The sequence below is a fragment of the Dipodomys merriami genome, unplaced genomic scaffold (assembly GCF_024711535.1).
Source record: "Dipodomys merriami isolate MVZ:Mamm:240054 unplaced genomic scaffold, mDipMer1.0.p SCAF_26, whole genome shotgun sequence".
Classification (NCBI taxonomy): Eukaryota; Metazoa; Chordata; class Mammalia; order Rodentia; family Heteromyidae; genus Dipodomys; species Dipodomys merriami.
Window position 1 is genome coordinate 13,606,525 of NW_027204048.1, and position 12,403 is coordinate 13,618,927.

A 12,403-nucleotide genomic window follows, 5' to 3' on the forward strand; every position below is an offset into this window, starting at 1 on the left:
ACATTCACGAAATGCTACAGCCAGCATCATACTTGAGAGTGAAAAGTTGAGTAATTTTTCCCCTTACAGAAATAAAGATACATCATTGAAGAGATCTGAGAGTACAATTAAAGCAAGAGGAGAAGGAGGAAGCATCCATATGGGAAAAGGAAGAAATAATTGTTTCCTCTTCAGTGTACTGTACTTATTTGCCAATGGCATGATCCTATATGTAGAAATCTGATGAAATCTATACAAAACTTACAGGAACCAAGAAATGAGTTTAGAAAAGTTTTAGGATGTAATGTCAATCAGCAAAGAATTGACTGTGGTACTTGTCCCTGAGTAAATGGAAGGCTCTGCCCTGCTCACATTTGAGGAACTACTGTTGAGAGCTCAGTTCTTGCAAATAGATATCTGTATTCAGTAGAAGAATCTCAATCAAAATCTGAGCTTTTTTTTTTTTTTTTTTTTTTTTGGTCAGTTGTGGAGCTTGAACTCAGGGCCTGGGCGCTGCCCCTCAACTCTTCAGCTCAAGGTGAACACTCTACCACTTGAGCTACAGCACCACTTCCGGTTTTCTGGTGGTTAATTGGAGATAAGACTCTCGTGGACTTTCCTGCATGAGCTGGCTTTGAACCGTGATCCTCAGATCTCAGCCTCCTGAGTGGCTAGGATTACAGGCGTGAGCCACTGGCACCCAGCTTGAGTCAGCATTTTTAAAGTGTTTAACAAAATGATCCTAAAATTTATATGGAAATCCAGAAGATCGAGATAATAACTCAGAAAACTTTGAAAGAGAAAATGAAGTTGAAGGACTTGAACTAGCAGCTTCCGGTAAACATTATCTCTGAACAGCTTATTTTCAAGAAAATGGTCAAGATACTATATTCAGTGGGTGGAGGTAAAAGAATAGGAGCCTTGTTCAAGGCCAGCCCAGGCAAAGATAGCTGGAAACCCTCATCTGAAAAACAAACTAAAACAAAAGGCCTTAAAGTGTGGCTGGTGTGTAAAGGCCCTGAACTTAATATCTACTACTGTAGGGATACAAAGATGGTCAAGATAATTTGTTAGAGAAATAAGTCATTTTTATAGGATGTTACATGAAGGCTCCTACAAGCTTTCTTTGTAATAACTCTAGCTTAGAGACAAGGCAAATGTATCCATAGATGCATTGCTAGGCAAACTGGTGGGAACATGGAAACTATCACACAAAATAATGTGCTTTCATTTTACTTATATAAAAAAATAGGAAATGCAAAGTGATTGCTTAGGTAGACGACAAGAGAGTGTGAAAAAGAATGGGAAGGAGCAATTTTTAAAAGTCCACAAGGAATTTTGAGAGCTAATGTGTATATTAATTATTTTTAGCCTTGTTGGTTGTTAAGGATGTATGAATATGTCAAAACTTGCCAAATCATATGCCTTCAATAGAGTACTTTGTTGTCTGTAATTATAACTCACCAACGCTATGAAAAATTGTTAATCTGATAAATACTAGTTGCAAAATTTAAAACTTTGATGAGGAGCTGGGGGCTGGTAGGCTCATTTCTATAATCCTAGCTACTCAGGAAGCTGAGATCTGAGGATACCAGTTTGAAGCCAGCCCAGGCCGGAAATTTCATGAGACTCTTCTCTCCAATAAACTACTCAAAAAAAACCCAGAAGTGACGTGGCTCAAGTGGCACAGTAGCACTCTGATCAAAAGCAGCTCAGAGACAGCGCAGGTCCAGAGCTCAAGCCCCAGGACTGCAGGAAATAAAAACTTAGACGAGGGAAAAAATAAAGGCATAAAAAATAAGAGACTTTTCATGCCAGGATAATCCTAACATGAGGGCTTGAGAGTTTTTACTTGTTTCATTATTTATTATTGTAATTTTGTATTTATTGTTGTATTGTTATTATTTATTGTTTTGCCTTTATGAGATCTGCTTTGTGATATGTTGAATTATCACCGAGACCAGAGACACTTGGCATTCTTATTAAAACACATCGTTAGCCGGGCGTGGTAACACATACCTATAATATCAGCTCTTTGGATGAAGGAGCGGGAGTTCAAAGTGAGCCTTGGCGAAGTATCAGAACCTTGTTTAAAATAGCCAAATAAAATAAAATGAGGCATACATTGTTGTCAGGTATGTTGGGGCATGCCTGTGATCCCTTACTCAGGAGGCAGAGCCAGGAAGATCCGAGTAGCAAGTCAGATGAAGCACAGCAAAACCCTGTCCATCCTTTCGGGGTTGATGTATTTTCTATGACCAGTTTCTAGATTTTCCACAATCGTAGTTGTGGTTTCTTTTTGTTAATTGTCATTATAAAGGTGATGTTACGTAAGGCAGGTAATGAGTTTCTTTTGGACAATGTCACTCTGTCCCTCGCTCGCTGGTTATTATGAAAGTGGAATCTAGTGGACTTTTCTGCCAAGCTAGACTCACACAGCCATTCTTTACAGCTCAGTCTCCTAAGTAGCTAGGATTACAGGCCTGAGCCATATTTGCTGTTTTGAGCTTGGCTTATCTCCAGGAACATCATTACCCCCGGTTTCATCTATTTTCCTGCATATGACCATTTCATTTTTCTATGACCATTTCATTTTTCTTTATAGCTGAGTAATACTACAGAAAGAGAGAGAGGGGGAGAGAGTATACCATATTTTCTTTATCCATTCATTGGTTTAGCCTTTTATTTTATTTTATTTTTTGTCGGTTGTGGGGCTTGAACCCTGGGCCTGAGCACTGTCCCTCAGCTCTTCAGCTCAAGGCTAGCGCTCTACCACCTGAGCCACAGCATCACTTCTGGCTTTTTTGTCTGCTTATGTGGTGCTGAGGAATCGAACCCAGGGCCTCATGTGTGTAAGGCAAGCACTCTACCACTGAGCCACCTTCCCAGCCCCATGGTTTAGCTTTTTATATATTGACATTACTACTAGTACTACTACATTATGCAACTTATTTTTTTCAGTCATGGGGCTTGAACTCAGGACCTAGGTGCTGTCCCTAAGCTGCTTTTGCTCAAGGCTAGCACTCTACCACTTGAGCCACAGCTCTACTTCTAGTTTTCTGGTGGTTAGTTGGAGATATGAGTCTCACAGACTTTCCTGCCTGAGCTGGCTTTGAACCATGATCCTCCAAAGCAGCTAGGATTACAGGCATGAGACAACAGAACCTGGCTCTTTTTGTTTGTTTTTATATGATAATATTACCATAGCAGATACAGATTTTTGATGTTGCATGTTTTTTACCTTCACATTGTAGGTCTGTTTTATGATGTTTTTTCTTTACAGCTGATATAGAAAATCACAGGAAGACTTGTTTACTTCATTTTCCACTTGTAGGCATATTTATTAGCCTGAATTACCATTAAGATGCTTTTTTGTTCTTTTTCGGTCGGTCGTGGAGCTTGAACTCTGGGTCTGGGCACTGTCCCTGAGCTCTTCAGTTCAAGGCTAGTGCTTTACCACTTTGAGTCACAGTTCCACTTCTGGTATTCTGGTGGTTAATTGGAAATAAGAGTCTCACTAACTTTTCTGCCTGGGCTGGCTTTGAACCACGATCCTCAGATCTCAGCCTCCTGAGTAGCTAGGATTACAGGTGTGAGCCACCAGCACCCGGCCCACTAAGATTCTTTATTAGTAACTTTATAAAGTCTTTACCTCTCTAGTATTTTTGTTTGTTTGTTTGCTTGAGCTGCTAAACCTTTTTAGTCCTTAAATTTAGAGATATTTTGGTGAGTTATTTTTGATTTTCATTTTCTTTTATCATTTCAGCTTTTCTTCAGAAACACCAACTAATATATTAGCTCCTGTCTTCTATAGTCAGTATTTGTCATTTAATAACTTCCTTTTTCTTTCCCACTCTATATACGATTTCCCCCTGGGTCTGGGAAGGTGGCTCAGTGGTAGGGTTCCTCGTATGCATGAAGCCCTGGGTTCGATTCCTCAGCACCACATAAACAAAAGGCTGGAAGTGGCGCTGTGGCTCAAGCGGCAGAGCGCTAGCCTTGAGCCGAAGAGCTCAGGGTCAGCGCCCAGGCCTAGAGTTCAAGCCTCACAACTGACCAAAAAAAAAAAAAAAGATATCCCCTTTAGTCACACTTGATCTTTCTAAACCATGGCACAGATGCTTGGTGCTCATTCTATATTATGGTATTTCTAATATGGTTCTTGTTTCTGTAGTTTTCCTGCTGTTGGCTTAAGTTTTATCCATGTTATTCACTTTTTTTTTTAATCCCCTTTAGTCTTTTATTTTGATTTTTTTTCTGAGACTGGGACTTGAACTGGCAATTGGATGCTTTTGCCTTTGATTTGCACTTTATCACCTGGACCATGTCTCCAACCCCTGATTTTTAACTTTAAGAGGGTGTGTCTAACAGCTGGGCACCAGTGGCTCATGCTTGTAATCCTAGCTATTCATGAAGCTGAGATCTAAGGGTCGCAATTCAAAGTCAACCGGGGCAGAAAAGGGTCCTTGAGACTCTTACCTCCAACTAACCACACACACACACACAAACACACACACAAAGCTGGGAATGTGGCTTAGTAGTATAGAGTGCTTTCCTAGCATACACGAAGCTCTGGATTCAACTCCTCAATACCACACAAGCAGAAAAAGCTGGATGTGGTGCTGTGGCTGAGGTGGTAGAGTGCTTAGCCTTGAGCAAAAGCAGCTCAGGGACAGTGCCCAGGCCCTGAGTTCAAGTTCTAGGACTGAGGGAAAAACAAACAAACAAAAACACCAAAAAAACCCCAACAAAACAGAAGTGAATCTGTGACTCAAGTGGTAGAGTGCCAGTCCTGATTTCAAGCCCCAGGATACTCATTCTCCCTCCCCCTCTCCCTTTCCTGTCTGAAGTATTCTTCAGTAGTATTTCTCTTTAAAATACTTTTGATTCTGTGACTTATTTCCTTCTGACTCTCTTTGTATTTTTTTTATTGTACTTTTTCAATCTTCCTGCCTAGTTCCTGAATAAGTTGATTTCCTTGCATGAAATTCAGGTTTGAATTGAATGAGATGAACTCTATTTAATACCATTTTGACCCCAAACATTATGAATTCTCCTCAACACTCTACTTCCACCCTGGTACCCAGACACACTGAACACAGACATAGAAGCGGGGCTGGGATTTGGGTGCTGCCGAGGCTCAGGCTGATTCTCTTGTAGATATTTACAGAGTCAAGAGAGGGGCGACTTTCACTTCAAGTTTTTGAATGCCCTCCTTCCATTTCACTACCCCTTTGAGGGCAGATATTTCACGCCATGTTCACAGCCCTACCGTTGGTCTGTCCCACTTCAGAGCAAGCGTTTTCAGTAGCATCCTTCTGAATCTCTTTAAACAATACCACACCTGTGCTGGGCAGCGGACGGATGAACTTCCGCTTCCTCTTTCAGACCAGCTCGTGTGTAGCACATATTCTTCATCTGTTTCTGGGAGACCATCACTATGTACTGATTTTGTGATTTCCAAAAAAATCCAGTTTCTGATTTTCTCTGCCCATATTAGTAGCTTTACAGGAGGAAAAAAGAATGGCTTATAAAAGGATGTCTTGTTTTTCTGGAAGTTCCCTTAGGGGATTATTTATATTCATGTTCCAAAGATGTTTGCAATCACTTCACATAATTCACAGTGTTGCCTTTCAGGGCTTGTGTGTGCAAATCACTAATCTTCCTATGTTTCCCCCTCCCTCAAATGTGAGTAATATATGTTCAGAAAGCGTGTTCTGAACTAAAGATGATGGAACTTCTGAAGAATCTGAGATACCAGGGCCACGTGAGGGGTGTGTGTGTGTGTGTGTGTGTGTGTGTGTGTGTGTGTGTGTATGTGTGTGTGTTAGTAGTTAATTTCTTTTTCTATCTCCAAGTCCAGTGTTCACAACCATGAAGTTACAAAATACATGGTCAGCATCTATGAACAAGTTGGTACCTGAACTCAGATATGCCTGTGAGAACCAGTTATATAATTTGCAGAATCTGATGCAAATGAACACACAGAGCCCTTTATTCAGTTATTAATAGGGGTTTTTTTTTTTGCTTTTTTTGGTTTTTGTTTTGGTCCTGGCCCTGGGGCTTGAACTCAGGGCCTGAGCACTGTCCTTGAGCCATTTTTTGCTCAAGGCTAGCACTCTGCCACTTGAGCCACAGCTCCCTTTCTGCAGGTTTGTAGTAGGTAGTTGGAAACAAGAGTCTCACACGTCCCTTCCTGACCAGACTGGCTTTTAGCTGTGGTCCTCAGATCTCAGTTTCCTAAGAAGTGAAGATTACAGGCATGAGCCATTAGCACCTGGCTTTGTTTTTTGTATTGTAATGTGGAGACATAAATCTATCCTATATAGGCTAGATCAATTTACAAGCATGCCTCCAAGAACAATTAAAAACATCTAAATCATTAAATCGCATGTCTCTTTTCCTTATGTTCTCAAGCCATTCTAGACAAACCTGGGAGGCCTGTCCGCTCTCCCTAGCTCTGACTTCTTATCTGAATAACAAACTGTTCATACCTTCTGGGCATATTTGTGAGTGTGAGTGTGTGTGTGTGTGTGTATGTGTGTGTTGTGCGTATCTCGGAATGGACATGGTTCAAGCAGACAGTTCACAACCACCAAGATGCGATTGCCCAGAAACTGCATGACCAGCCTCGCAGCTTTGCTTGTGTTCCCCAGCCCGCCCTGCCCCTTCCCCAACACACACACCTTTTTAGTTCAGAAGGTTTCATGTGGGCATGCGCATAGTTACATACATGTATCACTTGATCGCTCACCCCTCTGCCATTCCTCCTCTGCTCCGCTCCCCCCTTCCCACACCCAGCTCAAAGAACTTCTCTGTTCCATTTCCACACAAGCATATAAAGTATTTTGGCCATTTTCACACTCTCCATTCACCCTCTCACCCCATCTAGTACCCACACCCCACACAGGGCCGGCCTTAAATCCCTGTCATCCATTTGTCAGGAGTGTATGTTCATGGCTCCAAGGGTTTTCACCATGCCATTTCACACGTGCCTTCACCTCTCTCTCTCTCCCGGTCCCACTACTATGCAACAGCTTTCATTCTGCCATCTTCATGGAAAGATGCCAGGTATTTCAGTACTATTCACCCTCTACACTTCTTTTCTTACCACTAGGGTTTTCATAAACTTATCAGCATCTTGCTCATTTAAAAATTTCTTTTGTTGCTAGGTGCCGGTGGCTCATGGCTGAAATCCTAGATACTCAGGAGGATGAGATCTGAGAGGATGGAGGTTCAAAGCCAGCCCAGACAGGAAACTGTGTGAGACTCTTACCTCCAATTAACCACCAGAACACTGGAGGTGGTGCTGTGACTCGAAGTTGTAGAGCACTAGCCTGGAGCCTAAAAAGCTCAGGGATAGTGCCCAGGCACAGAGTTCAAGCCCCACAATCAACCAAACAGAAAAAAAAAATGTTTTCTTAGTATAGACTTAAAACTTCTCACAAACCATCCTGTTTGTATTTGGATTTCTTTAATAGTAGTAATATTATGACAGTCCCCCTTTCTTGATACCTATCTGGTTTGGGTTACCTCTTTCTCTAGTACAAGTCCTGTGGAAAACTAGTTATATGCTGTGCAGAATCCAACAGATTCAGTAGGAAATGACTATTTCCATGCATAGTTTTGCAGCTTCTCAGCCAGCAATGATTTTTATTCCTTGACAAACAATGCTCTTCTAATTTAGCATACAGGTGATAAATACTGCTTATTTTGCTTGTTTCAAAACTAATGCATTTTCACTAGAAAATATGTATGGAGATAAAATATACAAACACTACACAAAAGGCCAAGAAGGAAATTTCCCTCTTGTCTCTAATGCCTTCCCTTTCTCAGAGACAATCATTTTTTTTAAATCACTATTACAGGTAGACTTCCAGAAATTTCCAAAGCAAACATGGGTGGAATGGTAGACATTTTAAATTATGCTTTATCATACTTATATACGTGCACTTTTCTTTATTTTAAAAATACTCTAGGAAGTGGCGCTGTAGCTAAAGTGGTAGAGCACTAGCCTTGAGCTGAAGAGCTGAGGGACAGCGCCCAGGCCCAGAGTTCAAGCCCCATGACCGACAAAAAAACAAAACAAAACAAAACAAAACTCTAAAAATGAGGGGGTAACACTCTATCTTACTATGTAACTGTAACCCCTCTGTACATCACCTTGACAATAAAATTAAATTAAAAAAATAAAAATATACTCTTTAAAAGCTTCACCAATAGAAATAGAATCAGCAGCCGGGTCTGCACTGTGTTCCTCCTGTCTGTCCTTCTCTGCTATGACAGGATCTTGCATTCAGAATGTGCTTCGAAAGTAGTTGATTCAACAACCTGTTTCCTGTCACTCATATCTTCTCCCTCATTCTTTCCCATTGCAGTTTTATTTCATTGTCTAAATTTGTCATAATTCAACAGCCTCTGTGGTACATATTTAGGTCCTATCCAGCCTCTTCTCTAGAGAAAATGAATGAGAAGTAATCTAGACAATGCTTTTGAATCTGATGTTCAAAAAAGGGTTTGGGCTTCCCCCACCCCCAACCCCAGGAAAATGCCATAAAATTGATTGTCTTATTAAATGCATTGCCTCTGTTTCACTAGCCTTTTTCGGGGTTTTCTTTTTGAAGATATTAAAGGCTGCCTAAATGAATGAGGAAAATAGCAGAATCTACAAAGGTTCACAGATCATTTCTCTGAAGAAATGTGTAAGTAACTTAAAGAACAAAGTGATTACCAAAAAAAATTTTTTTTAATTTGGAAATTGCTCTGGAGTGAACAGATGTTATCAGTATGTGAATTAAACAATGGAAATACTGCTTAAGCAGCAGAATGAGCGTAACTAAGTTAACTACATTGAGGAGCCAAAGAGGAGAGATCTTCAGTGCATTAAAACCACCTTCGAAGTCCTCCGTCCCACGTTGCATTCTGGGAAACTGGTCAGAAAACCCATTTCAATACTGTTTGGTTTTGATTTTGTGAGACAGTATCTAGCTAGCTAGCCCAGGCTGGCCTCTCATTGGAGATTTTTCCACCCTACCTCCTAAGTGCTGGAGTTAGGGGGCTGGGAAGGTGGCTCAGTGGTAGAGTGCTTGCCTTGCATACATGAGGCCCTGGGTTTGATTCCTCAGCACCACATAAGCAGGAAAAACCGGAAGTGGTGCTGTGGCTCAAGTGATAGAGCGCTAGCCATGAGCTGAAGAGCTGAGGGACAGCGCCCAGGCCCAGAGTTCAAGCCCCAAATGGCAAGAAAAGAAAGAAAAAAAAATCCTGAACTAAGTGCTGGGATTAAAAGTGTGTACCACCACACCTGGCCATATCTGGCTTATAAAATATAAAAATGTGAAGTGATCATTTTGCTGCTGTGTGACTATTACAGTATTTTCTCACCAGCATTGTAGCAGTGGCAGAATTCTTGATTAAGTTAAACTAGATGAAGCTCATTACAGTTCTAACTGAGAAGTGACCAGGTAAGGCTTGGATTCCAGCACAGCTTAACCCAACATTTCAAAACAAATGGCTTCAGGGCTCACTGTGGTTCCAAGTCTGAGTTCTTCCTTCTGTGTGGCGCTCTCTTCTTCTTTATTGCAGTTTCCAACTCTCACCACCTAATTGAGCGAATGTTTGCTATTCTACAAAGTATACATATTTTAAAGCATCATGTTCGATGATATATATATATACACATTTATGTATATTTGTTATATATAACTTAAATTTAACCAAAATGTAATACATATTGATATATTATATACCATATTACACATGCTATATTACATAAATATGTATTATATATATTATATAACATATATAAATGCCAGTTAAAAATAAGGAAAAGGCTGAATCAACCTTCCATATTTAATATCAGTGTCCATCATCTAAGTAAATGCATAGAATCCTTTGACCTTTGTTCTTCATTTCTTGTGAGTGTAAAGTTTTCCCTAAAAGTTTTATAATTTATAATTTATTTATAAAATATATATAAAAAATATAAATATACTATATAGCGTAAATATAATATAAATATATAAATGTATAAGTAATATTATATTTTAGTTATATAACAAAATGTAAAATGTATAATTTATTAAAATTTAAAAGTTACAATTTAGTCAATCTCTAACTACTCCCTTCTTTCCTTACCTCCATCTCCTTGTCTGCAGAAAATTAGGAACTCTAGCTGAGAATGTGGCTTAGTGGTAAATTCCTTGCCTAGTATACATGAAGCCCTGGGTTCAATTCCTAAGTACCACATAAACAGAAAAAGCCAGAAGTGACACTGTGGCTCAAGTGGTAGAGTGATAGCTTTGAGCAAAAGAAAAAGCTTAGGGACAGTGCCTAGGCCCTGAGTTCAAGCCCCCGGACTGGCACACAACAAAACAAAAGTAAGGTTGAGACTGTATCTTATTCTCAGATGTGTGTGTGTGTGTGTGTGTGTGTGTGTGTGTGTGTGTGTGTGTGTGTACACAAAATTTCAGACACTGATGCCAGAGGACAGTTTAAAAAAGAAAATATGGGCTGGAAGGGTGGCTCAGTGGTAGAGTGCTTGCCTTGCATGCATGAGGCTCTGAGTTCGATTCCTCAGCACCACATAAGCAGAAGAAAAAGCCGGAAGTGGCACCGTGGCTCAAGTGGTAGAGGGCTAGCCTTGAGCTGAAGAGCTGAGGGACAGCGCCCAGGCCCAGAGTTCAGGCCCCACAACTGGACCCCCCCAAAAAAAAAGGAAGAAAGAAAGAAAGAAAGAAAGAAAGAAAGAAAGAAAGAAAGAAAGAAAGAAAGAAAGAAAGGAAAGAAAGAAAGAAAATCTTTAAATACTGAGGCATCGCTTCGCTTCATATGATCCTAAAGAGAAACAAATACCAATGATCAATTTCAATAGTAAAAATTAACATCACTGAAATGCCTAGTGAACATTGGATTTTTGTTTAGGTAAAATCCTTGGAGACCAATTAGAATTTCAATAGATGGTGGTGACCAAAAATGATCTTTTTGAGATATCAAAATGAAAACCAAAACCTGATTATCTAAGCCCAATACAGAAATGCAGAGCGTTGTTGTAAGCTGTTAAAACGTTACTATATAATATCTACGGGGGGGAAAAACATGCTCAGACACTGTCAGAGGTACTTAAATGACAATAGATTGTACATCAGTACTGATTGGAACTCACAAAGATGGAGAAATCAGTCAATTTAAAATGCATTACCCTTGCTCCTTTCAAAATGGGGACAGTGGTTAGAATCTTGGACAGCATACACATGACATAATGAAATTACTGAATACATACTAGAAAAAAATTTAAATGCTTGAAGGAACTATAAACAATTTAGCACTTCCTCTCAGGGGAGACCCCTGTCTATTTTAGAACTCTTCCGGTCTGTCAAATGTATATTTAATTAATGCAAAAAAGTAAAAGAGTGCAATCTAAACCAGGGCATAAAAGTCTGTGAGCATGTTTGGGGAAAGAGACCAACAGACCAGAAATGCAGGGGGTAAGGTGAGGTAGATAGGGCTGCTTCTGGAAAATGGGGAAAGGCTGCAACTTGGGGGACTGGGGTTCACAGCGAGGAAAAATGCAAAAGAGATGTAAGACCCCCAGGCTCTTTCTAGGATTAAACAAGCCTGCTGTACTGCTGTGAAAATGTGATTGTTTAGAGCTGGCTTCAGAAGAAAAACTGCATGCTCTTTGCTCTCCTGACACAATCCAAGAGCAGCAATTTACGTCTTAAAATAAGCAAATTCGTGTGGATTATCATCATTCAGACATACGAAGGGACTACTTGTACTTAAATGGCTGTGGCTTTTTCTGGCTTGTGCTTGTATTTTGCTTGTGTTGCTTGTTTAGTGTTAGTTGCAATCAACACAGATTTTTTTTTTTTTTACTTTTAGAGAAAAAGTATACCAGCATGGATACTATACCAGATTTGCCTTCCAACGGTTTAAGCTCAGAGTAAACCTATGCAGCCAAATCTGGCCAAGTTGCTAAGAGTCTCTACCCATATACCAATTACCAAAGGAAAAGAAAGGAGAAAGAAAGAATAAAAAAAGATCTTTGTACAGGGCTTTACCCAAGGGATCCGGCTGTCCCTATTGCCAGCATTGCCTTTGTAGTAGGAAGAAGAATACTTTTTCTGTGTTTGAGCATAAGAAACAAGGAGGTGAAAATGGTTACCCTTGTTTGGAGTCCATAGGTTCCAAATAAACTTACATCACTAGAAACACTTGGGCACTGGAGGTTCACACCTGTAAATCCTAGCTACTTAGAAGGCTGAGACTTGAGGATTGAAGTTTCGATGAGACTCTTAATCTCTAATAAACTTCCAAAAAGTCAGAAGGAGAGTTGTGGCTCAAGTGGTAGCACTATCCTTGAGCAAAAATGTTCAGGGACATCACCCAGGTCCTGAGTTCAAGTCCCAGTCCTGGCAAACCC